Here is a 24402-nt window from a genome sequence, read left to right on the forward strand (position 1 = left end):
CCCCTTACAAAGTCCCAGAAAAAGACACAAGAGGTCTGATGAGACACAGCTGCACTAATCCTTGTATTAAAAGAAACCAACCCCAACGTTCAGGAAAAAGGGGGTATGTTAATGAGAGATTGACAATGCAAGAGACAGTTGGCTGGAGAAGATTAATGCATTGAAGCAGCCACTACAACAAAGGGCCCAGCAAGGAACCATGCAGCCACATCCTGCCACGTGTTACACATGGCATCACCTGAGCCCTCAGTCCCAGCAGGAATTGGGGTGTGGGCACAGGGACGTGCCTGGAGCTGGCCTGGCTGTGGGGACAGCGAGACTCATCCTGCTCCTTGGATGGAGCTGTGTGTCTGGGACGTGTCTTCCCTGGAAAATCCAGCGTGCAGCAGGAAAGCACTTCTGATAGAAAAGGAACTCAAACCATTATGTCCTTCTGAAACATTCTGACTGGAGCAACTCAGCAGAATTCATTTTCTGGGGAATGCTCGACCAGCTTTACCCTGGACATGCTGCTTTGGGTCCTGCGTGATCCCCACTAAGCAGCTGCAATATTAAAGAAGAAAATCCACATTCATCCTCACACAGAAGTTGTATAGGTTGTTTCAGAGGTAGAAGGTGAGAGCTATGGCACATCACACACAAGCTGCTGTCCTGCCATTCTGCTCTGCTGTAGGATGACTTGGTTGGGTTCCAGCTGGGAGCGCGAGTGATGCAATCGCGGCTTGGGCACCCCAGGACCTGTCCCTGCTGTGTTCCTCAGGGCTGCTCCACACCCCAGCCCTGCAGGGCTCCTCCTGGGCTACAGCTGAGGGGCTGCCCTGGGAGGGGACCCCTGGGGTGAGATCAGCAGCCTGAGGGGATGGGTGGATGGATGGATGGATGGATGGATGGAGGGATGGATGGAGAGATGGATGGATGGATGGATGGATGGAGGGATGAAGGGATGGATGGATGGATGGATGGATGGATGGATGGATGGATGGATGGATGGATGGATGGATGGATGGATGGATGGAGAGATGGATGGATGGATGGATGGATGGATGGATGGAGGGATGGATGGATGGATGGATGGATGGAGGGATGAAGGGATGGATGGATGGATGGATGGATGGATGGATGGATGGATGGATGGATGGAGAGATGGCCCTGTGGTGTTTTCTTGCAAGGAGCATTGGGACCTTCTGCTCCTCATCCAACTTCATCCTCAGGGGGCAGGCTGGGTTCCCACTGCACACTTGGGCAAAGCCTGGAGCCCAACCGAAGCAATGCAAACTTTGACTGCTTTAAGTGATATATCAACACAGGCTGAACAACTGCTTCTTTCAGCATGGCTGAATTTGCCTTTTTTTTTTTTGCTCTGATTTACAGTTTAATTTGCCTTTGACACCTTTCTTTTGCAGCAGCACATTTTTGTTCATGAATAGCCACTACATCCTGGCAGCATTCTGTTGGATCCATGAATTAGTGCTGTTTCCTCTGCTGTTTTATCATTTGCAGAACACAAATCACAGGCAATTGCAAAGAATTGGATCCTCGTTTAAGGAAAACTCAGTTACTGAGTTCTTATCTGTCTAGTTTTCTAAATAAAATTGACTTCTGAAATTCCATATGCTTCATGAGACATTTTCTATGTTCACCAAGAAATACCTTAATGTAGAAAAGAGACAATTTTAGGCACTGGGATTGCTACAACCACAACTGACCTAAGGCTTCCTGGCAAATATCAGGTGGTGACATTTGTTCCAAGCACACAGCAGGGAAGATGTGATATTGGCACTGGGTACATTTTTAACACTCTTCACATTTCTAGAGCAGTTAGAAGCTGTCTGGAGAATTTCTGGCAAACTTTCCTCAAAAACTACCCATGTGGAGCAGCACTTTCCTAATTGGCTATAATAACAACCCCCTGATTAACTTCTCAGGGACACACATAAGGAGGAATTCCAGAGTATCTAGGAATCAGACTGGCAGGATTTTGCCTGCCATGCATTAACCCTTCCCCACAATCTTCTAAAATTTACTGTCTAATCAAGAAAAATTTAGAACTCTTTGTATCTCTTCTGAATCACTGATTGTAAATATAAAGTTATTTGTGTTGCTCTCCTAAGCAATGAATTTATTTTGCAAAATACGCTTTTAAATTCACATTGACCTGGACATCAGGATGTTTAATTATGTTGTCTTTTGAATGGTTTAATTTATCTTAAAAAAAAGTTTTAAATATTATCTTTCGAAGTATTTTGAAATCTGTGGCAATAAATTCCATCATGCTGCTGTCAATTACCAATCTCTAACATTAAGAATTAATTTTAATTCAGCTTGTTTTTAACCTAGTGAAAGTAATTTCCAAACTTCAGTGAGGGAGAGTGTTGCTTCTGCCAAAATTGTCTTTGCTATCTCTGGTGTATTTATGCCTGTAGACATGCATTGAAATCCCAGTTATCCCTGCAAGGCTGACCGCCCCAAGAAATGCTTTGACAAGATTGTTTTTGGAACACACTCAAGGCATTGACTCAGGTGGATTTCCTTATTTCCATGCTTTTGTCTCTTCCTGCTCTGTGCTGTGCTGGCCCTGCCTGCTGTTTGCCTTTCTGCACAGTCTCACTTGTGCCTTTTGGAAAACAATTAAAGAATCAGGATATTCCTGGAGCATTCTCTGAAGCTGGTTTGCATTACTGCATGTGTGAAAATCTTTGAGTTGAAGTGGCACTGGATGATTGCTCTGACTTCAGTGTGGTCACAGCAGGTATCTCTGAAGTGCTCTGGTCCAGCCTCCTGCTTTAAGGGGCCTGTCACAGCCACTTCATGAGGTCAAGCACAGTTTCATCCAGCCTGCAGCTCTCAAACAGCCATCCATAAATATCCAGCCTCTGAACAACCTGTTGCAGTGCTGTTCATCCACATCCTTCAGGAGAGATGATCTGGTGTTTATTACACAACCCATTTCCAGAACGAGACGCTTGCTCAGACCAACACTCAGAACTTCTAAAAAAAAACCTAGGGAATTTCAGAATTCCAGAAAGAAAAGTACTTTGGTAGGTCTAAATTTCTTTCCTTACAGGCTGAAGATGTCGTTCCTGAAGTCCTGGCTATGAGAAAAGCACTGGAATTTTAGAAGTCTGAGCATGAATATTTGATCATCAAATGTTATGTGTGAGCACGTGCTTGTGGGGACGCAGACTCACTGCATATATCAGTGTGTTAAGGCTGGTTTGCAACATTTAGGGTTTAGTCAGAAACATATTACCAGGCTTGTATCTATATTGAGATTTAATAAACAGAAATTAACGGGAACTTTATGGGAATTTTTCAGGAAGAAAGATACAAAAATGTGAATGTAAATGAGTTTCTTTTGATACACTGATTAATTTTTTGTAATGACAGGAATGCTCAAGGTCAGCCTGCTGATGTAAGGTGTGGAAACACAAATTTGTTGATCCCCAGTAATAACCTTAGAATAGGGAGTTCAGGAGAACAGAAAGGGCTGGATTTATAGTGCGACAGCCATGCTTCCAACAAACCCACCCAGGCCTTCATTCCCCCTTAATGAACACAGCTACATCTAATGGAGTCATGGTGGACAGCAGTGGTGTTTAAAAAGCAATCAGATCAACTAATGCTTTCATTAGAATAATGATAACTGCATCAAAGGGCCACAATGCTCAGCAAAACACCTCCTGCAGTGCATAAACAGCACCACTACAGGAGATGTTTATTGCTTTAGACATGCTCCCTTTGATGTATTTATCAGTTAAATGTATTAGTTCTGCCCTGCAGCTGTGTGCAGAAATAGCACAGAGGAAGGCCATATTCCACATGTGCGATACATGGCATCACAACCTCTGAGCACCACGATCAATAAAGAAAATTTGGTCAAAAGACTTGAGCAAATTTAGAGTCAACAGTGTGGATGTTGACAACTCATGGCAGCGCAGAAACTCCAGCTGCCTTCATGGGCCATTTTTATCTCAGCTAAAAGGAACACAAATTCCAACAACATCTCACGATGCAAGGAAGTTTCTTCTTAGAGGAAGTATTGCCTATCATTAGGATGGAATTCATTAGGTCATGTCCTTAGATGGGAGAATGCCATGCCCCACTTTGTGCATGCTGTTGTGTGTGTGTATTTACTTTGCTTAAAAGTTACTATTTCTTCTGCCTGGGTTTTAATCCTGTGATTTAGGTAATTACGTGGTGAATTATTGTGCATTAGGTTCAGCTGAGATCAGTTCTCTTGGAGGCTGTTAGTACATAGTGTTCATTTGTCTGCATCCATAATTGCAGATGTTGATGTCTGAATTTATTTTAGCTACTGAGAGAAAAGAACCTTTTGTCCTGAAAAGAGCTATGTTTGTTTATAAAAAATAATTTAAATATAATTCCAGCCCACAGACCTTCTAACTTGAAGCTCTCCTGTTCTGTGGCTGATGTTGCTGCCTTTTCCCAGTGCTGTGCAATTTAGATATGGAGCTGAATTGCCTGACAATGTGTACTGAGTTTTGAATCTCTTTTGGGCTTTTTTCATTTCTTTGCAGAACTACAAAAGATGGAGAGTGATAATTATATGTGTGTGTAATTTTGTGCTAACTCATGTAACACAAGCAGATAGATCCAAACAGCCTTGTTTAGGTTAAGGTTTGTTAATATGGGGTAATAATAAAAGTTAAGGTTTAAGAAGTTGCATGTCATGAGTAGATTGAACAAATAAATTATGAAAGCACTCAATTAATAATTTCATTTGTTTTCTTGCAAACTAAAATGAAAACTTGAAGATGTAGGAATTCCTGGATGCTGGAACTTGGTTTTCCAGAGCACAAATTTATTGTGGAATACAGCAATTAACTCATCTGCAGCAGTGGAGATTTCTCCAGGTGCTGCCCCTCGTTGAAATAAACACTAGAGCTGGACCTTGCTGTTGTGGATCCCCAGGAACACAAAATCAGCAGTGACTTCCAGCTCCTGGTGCCTTTGTGCCCAGGAGTAAGGAGGTGTTTGAAACATCTGTCTGTCACAGAGTTTGCTCATGAAGACACCTCAATGCTGTTGGTGTTGTTGTGACAGCATCAATTAATGAGAAATGAATCATTTGCAGTATTGAGAAATGCTTGTACGTATTAAAACACTGCCTCTGCAGAGTGCATTCCTTGTGCCAGGGCTCAGGGATGAGACTCGACCCTTGCACCGTGTCATTGCTGACACGCAGACTGTCATCATTTCAGCCAAGCCAACGAATGCTCATCTAGGAATGAAATATATGGAATATAAGTCACAAATGGGAGAAATTCCTTCGTCATACCCTTTCCAAATAGTTTTTTTTTTTCTGTTTGAACTTTTGGTTAAATTTTTAAATGTGTTAATCTTTAAGTAATTACTAGATAATACTGATAATTGATCGAGTGTGGCCCTTAAAACATTATATTGTTGATCTTTTATTTATAACTAATCAGAAACTTAATTATTTATTGGTTTCATTTCATGTCACATTTTATAGGGTAATGTCTGAGCATAGGAGAAGTCCCTTAATTACACAGGAAATCTTCTTTAAAGGCAAGTAGCTTATTCAGTCCATTTCTTGTAAGCTATTATTCTAGTCATACATTAAACAAAAAGAATCCAGGAGAGAAATTGTCTTCTGAAATCTCTGATTTTTATAAGGTCAGGAAAATGGATCTCAGTTAATTGCCTGTCATTTTCCTAAACCGACTGGTGTGATTGTTTGTATACAAATATTCCCTATTTACATATTGATTTGGGCTTCCTTAATGCCAAAATACAAAATGTTACATGCATATGAATTGCTAAATTTCATCATGTCTGTCACAAATAAATCTGGGTTTATATAAAGACATCCTATTTGCCTGTTGCTGCTCAGTTGTGTTGATTTTTAGTATTTTTAAAAAACTCACCTCCAAAGAAAGTATACACTATAAAAACCTGGAAAACTCAGAAGTTAAATACAAATTTCCTGAGTTTACTTGGACATCAGGGGAAAAAACCGACCAACTAAAGAACAGATTGAAAGCTCTGGATTCCTCAAAGAAATCCAGTGTTTCTTTGAACTGAGGAACTTCATGGATTGTTTTGTTGGGTTTTTTTCCCCTTTCTGGCTTCATTCCACACACACACCTCTATTTCTGCATTGCTCCCAAACTGCTGTAAGATGTCTTTTAGATGCCTGCCTGCATTAAATCATTTCTTTATGCTATTGTGAGTGTGGCTGGATTCCATCTGCCAGGAGAGAAACCTGGTTTGCTTTTTCTATTCAACTCCTCTGCTTTTTCCGGTATCTTGTCTCGTGTCCTTTAGAACAAAGCTGTTAAGTGAAACCCAGGAAAAACACCAGGCTCCCTCTCCACAGACAGTGGCTTTAACATTTGATGAGTTTCCAGAGGCAAGAGGCAGGTGTAAAAAGGGGAGGTTTTCACAGGAGACAGTGCTCCGCTCCTCCAGGGTGAAGATGGCACTGGATGTCCTCTTCTGTGAGGAGCACATGGAGCGTGGACATGACCATGGACACCAGGGTGGTCACCAGGGAAGTGACCATGGGGAGAATTGGGGGGGTCACTGCACTCCTGACAGGGGAAATCTCCTCCTGACACAGGCACAGTGATGGATTCTTCACAATGCCTGAGGGTGGAAATTCTGCAAGAGTTACCAGAGAGCTCCCAAACGTGAGACGGGAGCCTCGCCAGGGGCTCATGGTGACTCCAGGAGTTACAGGAGAGGCCCCAGGAAAGCAGGCACAGCTCTGGGACAGTGACAGGGCAGGGGCATCTGCTGAGACAGGGAAGTTTTGACATTGCCTGGGGGTTACAGGGGCAAGGGGGAAAATTGAAACTAGGAGAATGTTAGGAGACACATCTAAATGGAGGTTTCTCTTGAAAAGCTTGATGTTGGAGGGTCAAGAGCTGTACATATCTCCCAGTTACCTGGAAAAAGCAGCCTGTTACCTCGTTTTAATTGGAAAGTAGCCCCAGCTTTGAATTCACATCACTCCTGGAAGTAAGATCTGATCCAGATTAGTATCAGAGTGTGCTAAAGCTGCCTAAGAGCTCAAATCTCATTTAGAGATTGCCTTCATGTTCTCCCAAAAATGTCATATCACTCAATTGTTATGTTTTTTTCCCAGGTGTTGGAGACTATAAAACACACTAGATGTCTTTTCAGTAATGTGAAAAGTGATTTTTTTCCCTCAAGATTACACTGCACAGGGAAAACATTCGAGTTGAAAAGATTTTTTAGTAGCAGTACATGAGTCTGCCACAAATAGGACGAAGGAAAATAAAACAAAATGGATTTATAAACCATAAAAGCACTGTCAGGTTTTTTTAAATGCTGCTGGGTTTAAAGCTGTATGTGGCTTTTTCTTAGTTCTTCTTGGTCCTGGTGCTTTGTGTTCCTGACAGGTCCCAATAAACAGGGAGGGCTGGAGATGTGCCCCACACCCCTGTGCTGCTCCTGGGGGATAAATGGGAGTGACTCCCACAGGTTTGTGTGCAGGAACTCGGCTTGCCTTGGCTGTAAAAGACAGCAGCAGTGCCCAGCCCCAGCTGAGGATGTGGAAGGTGCTCTTATTGCATGGACAATATGGAAAAAGCTGGCTAAATGCATTTCTTGGGGACAGGTTTTCTGAGCTTCCCAGCTCTGGAGGGTGTAAAGGGTGAACAAACCCAGGATGTGAGCTGCAAACGTCTGTTATTGTTAATAATAACAGTAGTAATAATAGTAGCAAAAATAGTAATAATAATAATAGTAGTAGTAAAGCAGGTGGTGAGAGGTTGGTAAGAACACAAAAGCTGGGCTTGGAGAAGGACAGATCAGTCACTGCCACTGAAATACAGGTTGAGTGGGTTTAGTTCTGGTTTTAGGGCTGAAACTTTAAGGACACCCATCTAGCTGTGTGTGCCAGCCTCTCTGGCAGGGTGGGAGATGCAGCAGTATCCTGGATGTGCCACATCTCCCTGGCTGTCACAGCCCCCTGCCGAGCCCTTGGCCAAGCTGCTCTGGGTCTGCTGTGCTCCCTGGCTGACCCACATGGAGCAGCACATGGAGCTGTTTGAAGGCTTCTAAACCAGCTGAGTTTGTGTCTTTTCTCAAGTCTGTCTCTGTCTCTGTCCCTCCCCGGCCAGCCCTGCAGCTTCCCCCAGAGGGGATGAGACCGAGCCCTGCCAGGTGTCCCTGCCCTCCCAGCCAGACCCCTTGGGCTTTATCCATCCCCTACCCGGGTAGGAAACCCTTCAGGGGGAGAGGGGCTTCTGTGTTCTTAGCTCTGACAGAGCCAGAGCTCTCTGCAGAAGCTGCTGAGGGGTTTTGTTCCCCTGCCCTTCATGTTTTGCAGCATGACCTCTGCTGTCCCTGCACAGCTTTAGCCAGGAGCTCTTACTGCTACTGGCACTTGAAGCTCTCAGCAACACATGGAAACTAAAACCAATCCTGAATCACGTTTCCCACCTTTCAGTGCCCTGCTGGGAGCCACAGTGCTCATTGCCTCAGCTGTGTGCAAGTGGTGGAATTCCAATCGCTAATCAAAGGCAATCCTTAAGGACGATGATGGATTAAAACTGCTTTAATAAATAACATTATGTTGTCCTCTTTAGCAGAGCGACGAAGTCATCACATTAATCTTTGGAGGCTGGAGTGGGGCAGCAGCCTTCCTTCCAAGTGCACTTCTGGTGGGGATTCCTGTGTTTTCTTAAGCTTTTTTGGTTGGTTGATTTTTGGGTTGTTTTGGTTGAGTTTTCTTATAAATCTGAACGGAAATCTGTGTGCTTTTAAACCAGGTTAGTACTAAGAGTTATTCCACAAAGCAGATACACTGATTTTCAGTAAGTGAAATGTTTCTGAGCTTATAAAATGTCCTGTCTCCTGAAAAACCCTCTTGCTGCTTCCCAGCTTGTCAGCCAGGGCTGTGTCAAACCTATTTCTGTTCAATATGTGCTTGCAGAAAATGCTTTTTGGCTTTCAGAAGGCAGCTGGAGCTCAGCCCTTCTGGGCTGGTGTTTGGTGATGCTGTGGGTGCCCCAGCCCTGCGTGTCCTTGGCTGGTCACAGCTGTCCTTGCTGCTGTGCTGTTCCCTGCTGAGCCTCTCCACAGAGGAGGACAGGCAGCCCCTCATCACCTCCACACCAAACCACAGATCACTTCTTCTCCCTGCTCTGGCTGGAGATTTAGCTTTAGCTTAAAGGGAACGGAGCTGATGCTAATGAGGATTCATTGTCTTGATTTGCATATTAGATGAGATAAATATTGAGTTAATTTATACCTGAGATTGTTTTTATTGCAATCTACGTGTTCCACAGTTCTATTCAATATATTTTACACACTGACTGGGTGTAGTTTAGAGGAGTAATGTGAAAATACATTATTTTGATGGTGAAAACAAAAGGAGGACTGTTTCTGTTAGTTATACTGTGTTTGAAAATGTTAATAATTTAAAAGGCTTTATACTCCTACCCTCCTACTCTGTGAAGACAGAAGCAGCTGTGAGTAAGGGCTTACACCCAGTGTGCAAGCTGGGAGTACAGAACCCTTCCCCCAGCTGCATCCCTGGCAGCCATGGAGGTTCCTGCTCCCCTCAGCTCCCACCAAGTGCAAGGAAATTCAGAGATTTTCTGGTGACCTGCGCTCCTCCTTTTGCCTGGAAGGGATTGCAGGAGCAAAATGTGGGCTTGGAAATAAAACCACAAAACCTTAAATACTTTGAAGCATTTCTTGAAAGATAAGTCAGAGGGAGGTCCAACATCTGAACCACCAGAACGGGGCTTTGTGGGTTGCACAGGATGACTCATGAGGGTAGGACATGTTGTACTGAAAACATCCCTTTGGGAAGACAAAGTACTCCTGTAGATCCCCTTATTTTACTTCCAATCACGCAGACGTAGAGGGTTTGAAAGAACCCAAAAAGTTTGCAAAAAGGAATAAAAGGTGCTCTGAGTGTTTTTGAATTTCTGCTTCCTTTGTCTTCCCTCTCCAGCTGTATTTCCTCATTATAGCTGTGAGAGGAATCTGCAAATCCTACTGACATAATTTCATTCTCTGATTACCTTCTGATTATAACCCTTTTATTTTGGTGAAGGGGAATGTGGGGTTTTTATGTAAAACAGAGGATTTCAATCAAACTTTGTATCACGAGGCACTATCTGTATGTCCACATACATTGAGCATATTGTGAAACAACATTTTATTAAAGAACTGAAATTTTCAACTGTTTTACAAAATGCTGGGCTTTTTTTTACTCTCTTTGGCTTTTCTGCCTGTCCACTATGGTAAACGTTTGAAAGGCCATGCCTGTTGTCCAAAGCCTGTCATTATTGAAAATGCTGTGTTCTGGAGCACAACAGCACTGGGCATTTTATGATATATTTTACAGTAACAGTTCAGTCTGCTGTGGGAAACAGCCTCAGTGGCTGTTGGGATTAGAATTGAGGAAAATGCATGTATCTCTTTAGGTCAGCCTCACTGGATTCCCTCTGTTTGGTTATTGGTGCCCAGATCTGAGCACGGAGTCACCAAGGCTGGAGGAGCTCATCCCAGGGCCTGAGCTTTCCTTCAGGGGGAAATCAGCTGAGATCTGGCAAGTGCTGGGCAAAGGCAGCACAGGGATTGCTGCTCCTGCTCTTTGTGTCCCTCTTTGTCACCTGTCCCTGGGAGCTGCTCTGCATCCTCTGTTGCACCTCCACTGCTGCTCCTTACTCTGTATTTATGCATTAACTGGTGGCAGGTGAGGCATTCTGAACCTCTCCTGAGTTGTGTAACACATTTTTTCTGGCTGTTTCTCCCTTTTTTAGGGTATTTCTGTGAGCCTGCTCACACAGGTCACCTCACCTTCTATCCTAGCCAGGTGTGCAAATGTAAACTGAATTTGTTTTGTTCTCAGCTGTCCTGAGGGCCACTTGTCCACCAGAGAACAGCATCTCCATGAAAACTCAAACTGGAGGAGATCTCCATACTCTGAGAGTCTTGTTCTGAACTAAGGGAACATTTTAGTGCTCAGGGAAAGGTTGTGTCTCATCACAAAGTTGATATTGGTGGCACCTCTGTGTCACTGAGGGAGACTTCTTAAATATTTTGGGACTGACTACACCAGAAAAGAAATGGAATATTTTTTTCTGTTCATGTCCCATTAGTATAACTACAATAAGCTATATTTTAACTACATCTTAGGATATTCTTGCTGTAAAATCAAGAAATTTTACACAATTAATTTGAAAAGCACTATTTCTTTAGCAAGAAGCTTCAGAAAGACAACCTGTCTCCTCTGAAACATCAACTGACACAAAGAGTGTTTCCTCACCTTAAAGCCAATGAGACAGTGAGGGCACAGAATATTTTTAATATTTGCCATTACTTAATTTTATCTACTAGAATTTTTCTTAGTCTCTTTGCACAAACAACCTCAGTGAAATATAACAAAACCTTCATCAAAGGTGTAAGTTTTAACTTTGAAATTAATGGAACATCAGGCTTGGTGCTCTTTTTACCCCCATCTTCCACTGGAAAAATCCCTGCCATTCTTTAGAGCTGCCACTGGAACTGATCAATCAGTCATCCACAAACACCTACTGAACTAAGCTTTAGGAGAGGTGATTGGGGAATAATAGAACTGACAGATCTTGCAGAAATATTTAAGTCTCTTCCAATTCAGCTGCAGGATAAGATGCCACATCCCCTCAGAGACCCCTCTGTCCTTGATGCTCTCCCAAGGGATCATTTTCCAGCTCCATGAGAATGCTGAAGCAGTTTCTGTGTCCTCCCAGCCTTTGGAAGAGAAGGAGGAGATGATGCTTTGTACTTTCTCCCTTTACTACCACAAGAGCAGATAAAAATTAACCTGTCTGAACACTGTAATAGCAGAAGCTGTCATTGTATGCTTGTGCAAAGAATAATTTAAGAGGATGCTTATGGAGCCTTTACAGAAAGGGAAAAATATTTCCAAGTCTCAGCAAAATCTTTAAAAACAAATACATCTGCATTTGGGATGATTCAGAGGATAGCACAGGAAATAAATCAGGTGAAAAGGCTATAACAAGCATCATAAAATATTCAGAAAGGTATTGAATTGGTCTGGATGAAAAGAAAACAAACATAAATCACTAGGCTTCAATTAATGTTGTGTCAGGTTTGTTTCTGGGTTGTTTTTTTCCTGGTTAATAATGTTCCCTGAAAAGAGCATCCAGTTAAGAGGGGACAGGGGATTTTTCCTGGCTCCACCACAGATGTCACAGATGTCACAGGCTGGCAGGGACAGCTGAGAGCGATGACACACAGCCTGGTAACGTCTTTATGCTGCTTTTATGGAGCTCCCTGGTCCCTCGTGCACTTTCTTTTCTCCAGCACAACTGGTTTTAAACTCATCCCTGCAGCCCTCCAGTTATGCTGCAGCTTAGTCCAGCAAGTGGGATTTCAGTGTGAAAAATGTACATATTGCTCGAGTTGTGTATGTGTTATTATCAGCCTTTAGGAGCAGTTCAGCTGCGTTTTTAATTTTTAAGGCAAACAAAGTGTAGATCTCACTGGCCAGATTGTTGCCCTGCTGTTGATTCTTTTTGCACTACATGGAAGAACAATAATTTTACTTTTATGCTTTTGAACTTCATGATTATCAGTGCAAACACTTTGCTGTGATTTGGCAAAGTCTCCTAAAATCTACTTGGGTTTTAACTGAAAATTAAGACAATTGATAAAATAGATTTTTAAAGTAATTTCCAGACCGGATTTCCACAAAGAATTTGACATCTTTATAGCTTTGTATTGCTTTAAGAGAATGATGCATGCCAATGTATTCCTCAAAAATAATAATAATAAAAAGGACCAACCTTTGAATTTGATGAAACCTGACTGTTAAAATAAAAGCTATTGAACACAAAGAGAATAGCAAGAGAATCTGAGCGGCGGCAGGTTATAAAGTGCAACAGTCATTGAGTAAGGCTCATTTAGAATGATTTTATTAAATTTTAAAGGAATTAACAGATCATATATTAATTATCTCCATAAACTGAAAATATGAGCTAAAAGCAGGGAAAATGGCAGTGGACTAGTGATTGCCTTTGGTTTTCGTCTCTAACAAAGCAAAGCTTAAAAAAACTTCTGTAGATTTTCTCTTAAAAATTAATTCCCAGAAGATAAAAGCAAGTTGCAGTGAGGCAGAGCCAGCTACTTTTGTGTAATTTTCCGTGAGCAGCCCAGCTTGGCTGGGTGCAGAGCAATGAATCCAACCACTGCCCAGGCAGGTCCAGAACAGCTCCCTTTGTTTATTGCCCATTCCTTGGGAAGGTTAATAATTGCAGTATTTACACTGAACTTTTAATTAAGATGTCTTTGATTCTCCAGATTCCTGTTCAGCAAAGATTCAATGTCTTTGTGCCTCCTGAACCATGCCAGTTACAGAAATAGTTCTTAGGCTTTGTCATTGCTCTCTTGAAACTTATTATTTCGACTTTTGTTTCTTTATAAACATCTGAGTGCCTGAGGCAGCAGATGAGGAAAAGCTGGCACAGTATTCTCCCTCAAAGTTCTCATTGCTGTGTCTTTTTCACATTTTCAAAATCCAGAGATGAAAAGATCCCTCTCAGCCAGGAGAATAAAAAACTGTCTTTCCTTATTAACCTCTTGAGTTGAGAGATAATGTTCTAGGGAATACAAGGAAACAAAAAAGAGGGAGAGGAGAGGAGAGGAGAGGAGAGGAGAGGAGAGGAGAGGAGAGGAGAGGAGAGGAGAGGAGAGGAGAGGAGAGGAGAGGAGAGGAGAGGAGAGGAGAGGGAGAGGAGAGAGAGGAGAGGAGAGGAGAGGAGAGGAGAGGAGAGGAGAGGAGAGGAGAGGAGAGGAGAGGAGAGGAGAGGAGAGGAGAGGAGAGGAGAGGAGAGGAGAGGAGAGGAGAGGAGAGGAGAGGAGAGGAGAGGAGAGGAGAGGAGAGGAGAGGAGAGGAGAGGAGAGGAGAGGAGAGGAGAGGAGAGGAGAGGAGAGGAGAGGAGAGGAGAGGAGAGGAGAGGAGAGGAGAGGAGAGGAGAGGAGAGGAGAGGAGAGGAGAGGAGAGGAGAGGAGAGGAGAGGAGAGGAGAGGAGAGGAGAGGAGAGGAGAGGAGAGGAGAGGAGAGGAGAGGAGAGGAGAGGGGAGAGGAGATACAGCCCTTTGGTTCTGGTTAGGTGTTCACAAGATATCTTTTCATCAGTGCAAGGAACTGGATCCTGAAATACGTTTTCTCCTGACTGTAACTGGGCAGGAGTTTGCTTTGGCAAGAGACAAGGACGAAAAATAAAAGGCAAAAGAAAACAAACTGAGTATTTTGTTGGGGGTTGAGGAAGGAGAGTAATGCACAAACTTGGACAGGAGAGTGAAAGGGCTGGTGGCACTGTGTATAAAGATGTGGCTATCAGTAGATAGGATGCAAAAGCAGAAAGCAGAGAATTAATATTTTATATTAAAAAGGAGGGAGGGACTGGCTGGCCAAGCACTGTTAAAGAACAAACCCTGAAGGAACTGGAGGGGACAGTGGTGCACAAAACAATGAAAAGCAGTTCAGAGTAAATTGATCTGATCTCTAAGGTGAGGCAGAAACTTTCTGGATGTGAACTTCTGGTGTGCCTTTATCTGAGGAGCTGATTTGGCTGCACTGGAGGAGAACATTCCTTGTTGATCAAATCTGAATGGAGAATTCAGACAGATGGGGAGCCGGGGAGAGCTTTGGATGAAAGGAGAGTAAACACAGAGTTCTGAAAATAAAGGGCTGGGGATCCCAAAGTCCTTCCTTCAGTGGTGTGAACACAAGGTGGGAACACAGCAGAGAAGTTTGCTGATGCTAATGTTGAAATCAGCAGCAGAGAGGAGAATGAGAGAATTGTGTAGGAGGAGTGATTTGTCTGGGGAGTAAAAGAATTTCTGGGATCACATTAATGACATGAAATGTGAATTTTTGTGGTGAAAGAGGAGAATTCCTGCCCTGCCTGGGAGGGCTTTGGGGCAGTGAGGAGATGAAACAGCTGGGTGTGTTTGTGGGGTACAGGGTGGCTGTAGCTGGGAGAAAGGAATGTCAGATCCTGCCTTGGATGGGGTAGGGTGACCTGGGGAGAGGATGGGTACTCTTGGAAAAGGCATCGATGAGATGCCACTTGGAGTGATACATGAAGCATCCTGTTCCCTATTCAGAAAGGGCCTTGACGCAGGGAAAGCCATGCCTGTTGGAAAGCAGAAAGGTGCCCCAAGCAATCCTCTCGCTTAGACAAGGGATTGCTCTTTGAGCTCTGCAGCACACATGAGAACCAGCTGTGATTTCTGGGACCGGCTCTTGGAGGAGAAGTTCGGCCAGGGAGGTGAGTGGGGCTGGACTCCTGCTGGAGCCCTGCAGGAGAGCCAGTGGGCTGCTGGAGCTGGGGGCACTGCACATGAGCTGGCTTGTGACACCAGAGCCTGGGCTGGATGCTTTACACCTGCTGAAATCAAAATAAAAGGTGGAGTAAATAAAACAATACTAAATGTTACAGTTACACCGTGCATTGGAGGGATAGTTCCATTTTCCTGGCAAATATGTTATGTCTGGTTACAGAAATCTTGGCAAAACTCATGGGCAGGGCAGTTCACAAATTCCACTGTGGTCATGTCTGGCTCAGGCAGGAACCAAAGGTGAAAGATTTCCAGTGATGTTCCTTTCTCCAGAACTTCCACCCCCACAAAGGATCAAAGCTATCTGAATTTAAATGTGTTCTCTACTTTCTGTTGTCTTGTTATTTTACTTTTCTGTTACAGGAGGAGTTTTTTAAAGGTATTTTTAAAAGATTTTTGTGTTCCTTAATTGCCACTGAATTTGTCACGCTGCCAGTTGCAACCAGAGACAAAAATGTGTGGAAGAAGGAAATGCAGTGAAAAGAGTAAATGTACATATTGAAGGCAGTTAAATAAAAGTTCTGTCTAAAAAAGAAAATACTCCCTTTGTTTGCCAGGCTCACTAAGCTCTATGAGCTTTTACTGAGATTTTAAAATCATTATAAGTATTGTTGTCATTGTTACCATTATTGTTGTAAACAGTTCCAGGGTCCTCTATTGAAACTTAAATTTTCCTGCCAGTTCTGGTGATAAAACACACTTCTTTTCATGTTCTCCCCAAAGCCTTGTGCCATGGCTTTCCTAATGCAGCACAGTGGGAGAGCAGCCTGGGGATTTACTCATCATGTTTAATGTCAGGAGAAGCATTTCCTTTAGGTCTCCTGTCACTGGCAGCAACAAAGCAGCAAGGAAGGAGCTCTGCAGCTCCTCTCCTCTCTGCGACATCTGCAGCAGACAAAATTCGAAAGCCCTCAATTCCCAGGCATGAACGAGCTATAAAAACAATGTGTCAGAAATGAAAATTGTTCCATCATAATTTTTCACAGTTCTTTTTGACAAAAGCCAAACAAGTCTCATGAATACACATTTCCTATAACCTTATACATTATGTATCAGGCCATAGTGGGAGGGTTGGGAATTAGTTGTCCCTCATAAGGGCCTTTGAAAGTGCTCTGTTGGTAAATAACCCAAGCCCTAGGAGCAGTAGGTACTTTTTTTTACATTTTATATTATCTGTGAGTAAGGGCAGACACACACTTCAGCACTTTATCTTCTGATAAATCTTCAGATCCAACAGTAGCTGAGTACTTTGGATCTCCTAGCATGAGCTATAATTTCACCCTCCCTAAAATGATTCTGAGAAGTCAGAAACTCCCAGCAGAGGCTGTGCCACCGAATGGTGCCAGAGATGTGGTAAGAACAAGTGTTAAGCCGTGCTAAGTGCGGTGACTCGTTCCTCATGTCCCATGGAATTTTCAGATGGCAGGGGGCCAAACCTAGAGTTCCACTATTTTTCTGCCTGGTTGCTGGGCCAGGGCTCTGAGGGAGCTTTGTAAACCCCCGTGTTCATCAGCACTGCGCTGGCATTTCTTGGAAAGAACTCCCGGTAATCTTTTGTGCCTAAGTTGGGCTCTGTCTATGAACACCAACAGAGATACCAAGGGGGTGACTGATTTCCAGGAGCAGGAAATGGGTGATGGCAGTGCCTCCAGTGCTGTGCTTCCCATGGAGAGGGTGTAAAATTCCAGGGTAAGGATCAATGAGGAAATGCAGGAAATTCTCCATCATTGTTGGTCAATGAAGATTTATGGCATTTGCCTCAGCAATAATTTACTGATTGGTGCTGCCTGACTAATGCAGACACGAGGCAGCTGAGGGCTCCAGTTCATGGAAATGATAGGGCAGTTTGCAACTGCTTTTAGGTGTCACTGATAATTTACTCATGCGATTATGATTTAACTTTTCCCTGGCTGTTGCTCCCCCGGTGGGAGCTCAGAACATTACAGAAGTGAGAGGATAAATTAGCAGCAGACAAACAACATATGTTTGTATCTGCTCTATAGCCAGACAAGTATTTTTAGTGAAACCCCATCCAACTTGTTGATCCTTGTTTGGCTGAGGAAAACGCTTAAGCCCTTTAAATCAGGAGCTACTTTTGCCTATGCAGCTGTTGGATATGAACTGTAATGGGGCTCCAAAGTGTCTGGGAGTCCCAAGACACTTCCATAACTGCTAAAAACGGTTCAGGAAATACAAGTGCAATACTTCAAACACAGGGAAAGCCTTGCTCAAACGGGTATGGACAGAGCTGCTCTGCCTGAGGAGCAGTGCCCACAGCAGAGCAAGGATAAACAGATTTTGGCTCCAAGTAACTGCAGCCATTTCCCTAAGAGGGAACTCAGCCCTCACAGCAAATGCTGCCAGCTTTAAATATCATCAAAGTCTTGCATTTATTTTTTTCCCTTCACATTTCTATAGCTTTAAAGCAGAAATGTAACCTGTGCACCAAAGGAAATTGGAGCCAAGATGAATGTCCACCTTTGCTGCTTGTGAGGCAGCGCTGCAGCTTTCCAGAGAGCTGCTCTGCTGAGTGTGCAGTGCCAGAGCTGTCAAAAGCATCCAGGAAAACTCACAGGATGACTCCTGAACTTGCTGTGGTAGGGGAGGCTGCAGAGATTTAACTGAGGGTGTGAAAAGGGGAGCAGTGATGCCTTTCCCAGCAGCTCTCTGATGTGGCAGGAGCATAACCAGCTCCTTTATTTATCCTTGGCAAGGGTACTTGGCCTGCCACTGTAGATTTTTTATTTTGGGAGAGCATGTGTGTGTCAGATATAGAAAGCTCATTCTTTTATCCACGGAGGACAAGGGAAAGAGAAGTGCAGCAGGTTGATGTTCTGCAGGCAGACCACAAGAAGCAATAACTGGGGCATGTGAGTGCAAACAGGCTTGTTCCCCTGCCCACAGGAACGGGGAGGGCTGATAAAAGGGATTGCACAAGAAAAGAGCATCTGAGCTCTGTCAGGCAAAGCCTCCGCTGGATTTCTGTGGAGTGAAGAGCAACATCACAGCAGGGCACAATTTGGTACTGGAACAATGCAAAAACTAGACAGATTTTGAGGCATTGCAGTGACCAAGGTGATGAATGCAGGTAGGGGAGGTACCATTGAGATCAGAGACCTGTGCCAGTGCCAACCTGAGATTAAAAGGGTGTGATTTTTAATGGTTTTTAACAGTGTCTGTTAGTGCCTGGTGCTATCACTTATCTGGTCTGAAATTAGACATCCCCATTTTTAAATGATAGACACTTGACTTCTTTGTATAGGCGGCTTGAATCAAGACAGTTCTAAGAGGTTTTGATTTTATGGGAATGCGCCTCTCACAGTATGATAATCACTGAGAACTAAAGCGCGCCTCACAAAACAGCTGACTCTTACATGGTATGGTGGAATTTCTTTAAAATTTCTGGTTTACGTCTAAAAAACTGGGGACTTCAGTTGTCAGCAACATTCATGACAAATTCAGCCAATCCCATTAACTCAATGAGTGCACACAGTGAGATATAGTAGTATACACCTGTACCACAATTTAATATTTATGTGAAATTACCATTTTTCACAAATTCAGATGGAATGATTGCTTCCTATATGAAGCAAAAAGAAAGGTTGAGGCCTCAAAAATTAATTCCTACAATTCTCTGTGATTTTCCTCTTGGTATAAATAAAGAGCTCAATATTTGTAAAAAATCTTAAAAATATTGAGAGGAGTATCTGGCTACTTAGACCTCTTCATCAGGCTATTTACAAGGACACTGCATGGAATTCCAGTCCTTAAATTGAAGTTTTTCTGAGAAAGGTGCACTATACTCTATACAAACTTAACCTCTCTATTTAGCAGTGTCATACTGGATATCCCCAAAATCTAATTTTTTCTGCTTTATTTCAATAATCTTTCAAAATGCAGAGAAAATTGTCACGTTTATGGCTCCATTCTGTAGGAAATTGCTGGTTCCATTAAGAGGCTACTGGAGTCAAACGTTTTATTTAAAGCTGTAAGACTGAGTTTATGACGGCAACAAGAACTTAATCACTTTTCATTTAAGCCTGAGTGGTGCTAAAGCTGCTGAACGTAGGTGCTCACTGTCCAGTGAATAAGATTTTCTATTCTATTTTCTGATTTTTTAAATGCTTTCAACTTGATTGCACTAAAGCAAAGCAAACCGAGTAACCCTGGATATGAACTGGTCTTTCCTGCATCGTGTCTTTGCATTTGTGTTGGAGAAACTCCTAATGACAGGACTGGAGCAGATCTGCAAACGCACAAGGGGTTCTCACTGCAGAGGTGGAGAGCTGGGGTTTTTTAAATCCTGACTTTTCCTGTCTGAATCCACAGCAGTTACTGCAATCTGTGTTGTTGGTCTTGCCCTAATTACTCTTGACCTGGACCTCCTTTGCCTCTGAGAAGATTCTTTGTGTTGGAAGGAACTTCTAAGCCCATCCAGGTCCCACCCCTGCCATGGCAGGGACACCTCCCACTGTCCCAGGCTGCTCCAAGCCCCAGTGTCCAGCCTGGCCTTGGGCACTGCCAGGGATCCAGGGGCAGCCACAGCTGCTCTGGGCACCCTGTGCCAGCCCTGCCCACCCTGTCAGGGAACAATTCCTGCCCCAGATCCCATCCAGCCCTGCCCTCTGGCACTGGGAGCCATTTCCCCCTTGTTCTGTCACTCCAAACACTTTTAAACAGCCTTAAATTCCTTTGTTTTAACATAAAATTAAAACTCTCCCTATAGAAATAGCCAGAAAATTTTACAGTGTAACTAATTATTTTTAGTGTCTCTGAAATAAATAAATTTTCCATCTCTTGGTAATTTGGCAACATAAAGGATTTATTTTTTTATTTTCCTTTTAGTCTCTTTCTCGCTTCTCTATTTTTTTGTTTGTTTTTTTAGAAGCTAAACTTAGCTGATGGCAGAGTGGCATGAAATAACCAGACATGGATTATTAAAAAATGTTCTTCCCATGAAAGGACTGAAGCACTGGGGGCTTCCTGGAGAAGCAGAATTCCCAGTGTCTCCACACACTGCTAAGTACAGGCATTATCTTCAGCACCCCTTTTATCTGCTGTCACTGTGGGGCTGTTGGTGAGGTGGCAGCAGTGACACACCGCTGTGGCAGCTGTCACACGGCAGGACACGCCACCTGCACTGAAATGCAGCTTCCACAGTGCTCAGCCCGCACTGGGGAGCCTCCCAGTTTGCTGCCTGGGATTAACCAGCAAGTCCACATCATCCTGTGGGACTGACATATTTTGGGGTTACACCTTGTGTATGATCAAGTGCATGCTGGATATGTCATTGTGACTTTTCTGAAGAGCGATTTTTCACCGGGAAATCCTGGGCAAAGGGCTGAAATCCTGACATTCTGGCAGGACAAAAACTCCAGCTAGGACAGACCACCTGCCTGAGCTGTGTGCTACACTGGAGCTGCCACGAGGCAGCATTTTATTGTGCAGAGCTACATCATGGGGTGTAAGCAGATAGGGATGGTGTGGTTATCAGACAGATTTATCCGTAGTGCCCATGAAGGAGGTGAAATTGTTCATGAGTGCTGCTCACACAGAGCCCACACAGCTGTGATTTATCCCTGCTGCTGCTCTGGGGGCGGGATGCTGCAGCAGGAACCAGGGAAGTGTTGCAGTGCATTAATTGCAGCCCTTATCGGGCACCTTTGTGCTGGCAGCACACGTGGAGGCACCGAGAGGCAGCTCAGTGTCTGCAGCTCGTGCAGAGCAGCTCAGCAGCAGCGGGTTACCCCCAGAGCCTCCTGCACGGCACACCCAGGCTTTGGAAACTGGAGAGGGATCTGGCAAAGACAGTTTGGACCTCCAGAAGCTTTAATGAATTGACTCAGCACCAAGATGTCAAAGGGACCTCCACTGAATACCTGCAGTGATGGGTTTGCCAGGGATCAGAGTGGTTTATCCAAAGTCAGGTTCTAGGCACTAGGAATGTCAGAAAAGGGTAAAAATCACCAAGTGAGACTTGAACTGAATTCAATAGCAAACCAGAGAAACACAATGGTCATCATCTTCCTTTGCCACGCTTCAATACAGGATTTTTCTTAGCAAACATGAAATTGTTATATAGCAGCACACACACTCCTGCTGCCTGTTTTTTTAAATTTTACTTAGGAGTTCAGCACCTTTGCTTGCTTGATTTTCTTTGAAGGGACAATTGGACACCATGTCTGGGCTGAAGGTCTTTTCTAACAATGGATTGATATTTCTGCATAATTTATTGTTCAGAACAAGTAATTATTCAGTATATACTTGCATATATCTAAGGTTATTCATCCCAATACTGCAGAAGAATAATTTTTGAACATTCCTGAGGGATTTGTAGAAAATTTCCTATTTCTTAATTTATTTCCCAAACTTAGGTGACATTTGGTTGAACTGATGTCTGCTCCATCCCAGCCACTGTGAGCACACAGCTCTGTTGGGATTTCCCTGATCTCTTATCCAGTATCTGCTCTCAAGGCCCAGGGAGATTTTTTCAGTGGGCTGAAGTGGTGGTTTGTAATTTCAGAGTGATTAAATTAATCGTGATTTCTTGGAGAACAGGAGCTCTGGGGCATTCTGGCCATGAGAATGTGGAATGGCAATTACAAAACACAATACTAATATTACTAATTAGAATTGTGATGGCTTTTTCTTGCACAGGTTCATGGAGAGAATAGAAAGTGTGACTGATTAAAACATTTAATGAGGATAGAAAGAGTACAAAATTAATCCATTCTCACTATACTCTTAATACTGTGATCTCTGCAAGAGCCTTTAAACTCCTCCTAATGTGCCAAACCTGTGCTGTAATACAGAGCTGGCAGTCACTGCAGTGTAGCAGCCTTCATTCTCTTGAGGTTTTTTTAAATAGAAAAAGGTAAAAGTTTTGTATGAGAAATTTACTGAAAAAAAATGGTGAACAATATATAAGTTTTTATTATTTGCACTTTAATATTTTATTTTACATACTTTGGGACCTGTGGATTGGTGATTTGTTGACTGTGCTCCAAAAAGCTCTGGATGTGTGAATTATATACACTCTGAGTCTAGAGAATTCCAGAGTCATTTAGGTTGGGAAAGACCTCCAAGACTGAGTCCAACCTGTGACCAAGAACCACCAAGGCCACTAAACCTTGCAGTGAAAAGGGTAAAACCATTCCATTAAACATACCAATATAATAATTCCTTCGTAACAGTTAAATTATTTATGAGGGATTTGTCTTTAGTGTCTCGCTGTCATTTTGGGAGGAAGTGGCATCTTCTCATGCCCAGAGGGGCCCCAAGGAAAAAGGAGGTGCAGAAAGGGAACAATGAGGTGCTCCTGGCACCTGGAAGGGTCTGGGGTGGGAGCTCCAGCTCCCCCCCAAAACCAGAGAAGACTCTGCTGCTTTAAACACAAATCCGGAACAGGGGGACTTTACACTTTGCTCTTCCCTAACTGAAAATTGGTTTGATTTCTGAGGGCAGCGTTAGGCCATGAGGCTGCTTCTGCACTCTGGGCTGAATAGTTTGCTTTTATTCGTTTTCTTTTTATTTTTTCTCTCTTTTCTCCCCTTTATCAGACAATAATCTTTTGTGTCATCATGCCAGGCTTTTTTTATCTGCCGGCTTAATTTAGTGACAAGGTTGTCAGTAAAACTTCTATTGGGCTGTACACAATAAAATCATGCATGAGATGTCCTTGGTACCTTCATCTAAATTAACTAATGACTGTGTCTGTCATTAGGATCCTCTCAAACAGGTAAGATGTTTTCAGGCTGTTCACTGTGGTTCTGACTCTCTATTTTCTATCTTCATCTATTTAGTAAAATTGTTTAAGGCTGTAGAATATCCTCATCTCTTTTGTACAAACACATTCTGATCCCTGGCTGCTGGTCACATTTTCATGTTTGAAATCTTCAGTGAGAAGGTTTGCTGGGAGAGACAGTAAGCTCAATTTTAGCTAGAAATGTTTAATTTCTGTCTGTTTAATGATCCAGAATTGTGCCCACTGGCAGAAGAAAACTCTGTTATATTTCAGTGGCATATTTGCTTCTAGAGAAATTTTGCTATAAAAGGTTTCCCCCTTTTCCTGTTCTTCTAACTGCACTGACATATTTTTAGCTGTTTGACCATACTTGAATGGAGATATTTTATTAAATAAACTATATCAGCTACAAATACCTGGAACATATCTGATCATACCTCAGTGGAGTTATCCCCAAGCCTTCCCTTGGCTCAGGATGGTGATGGAACCCTTCCCTTGCAATGCTCCTGGCAGACAGCAGTTATTAAATTATCCATGTTCCAACATTAATATTCTGGGATTGCAGAATATTGGTTGGTTCTTGTTGGCTCAAGGCCTCTTACCTGCGGGACAGCAGTGATGAGGCACAAAGGTAGATTTCCATTTTAATGGGATGGAGGAGTTGATAACACACCAGATTTCCAGGTTTGTTGTACAAAGGGTGGCCGTGCTTGAGGAGGATGCTCAATAGTTTATTAAAACTCTGCTGTGAGGTGCCAAGAGAGACCTTTTGGTGCTGGTAGGTTAAAACCTAGCCTGTTGCTGAAGGGGAATGGAAACACCTTTAAAGCATTCTCAGAGCTGTGCTGCAAGGCAGCTCCTGTCTCAGTCAGAACACATTCCGAGCTTGCTCAGCTCAAATTTACCATCCTGCAGAGGGGGAGGCACAGGGATCTTCAGCAGAGTGACCTTTGCTTCCTGCACCAGGGGCACTGGGCTTTCTGCAGGCTCTTAGACAGTCCCTAAGGCTGGGATGGAGACAACAGTGGGAAGTGCTGGCTGCTTCCTTGGAAAGTGTGTTAACTTAAAACACTTTTGGAGCTACCCTTATCTAACGAAAAGGGATTTTGTGTCAGTGCTGTGGTTTGTCTGTTTGGAGTTTGTCATAAGTTGGTTGAAAAAGCTGTAGATCTGTTTCAGTCTCCTGACAAAGATGGGAACGGAAAATGGGCTGTCACTGGAAAAATAACTGGTGGAAAACCTCAACCTAAAAAACCCAAAACAAACCAAAACAAACACAC

Source organism: Sylvia atricapilla, chromosome 12, assembly GCF_009819655.1.
Source record: "Sylvia atricapilla isolate bSylAtr1 chromosome 12, bSylAtr1.pri, whole genome shotgun sequence".
NCBI classification, from domain to species: domain Eukaryota; kingdom Metazoa; phylum Chordata; class Aves; order Passeriformes; family Sylviidae; genus Sylvia; species Sylvia atricapilla.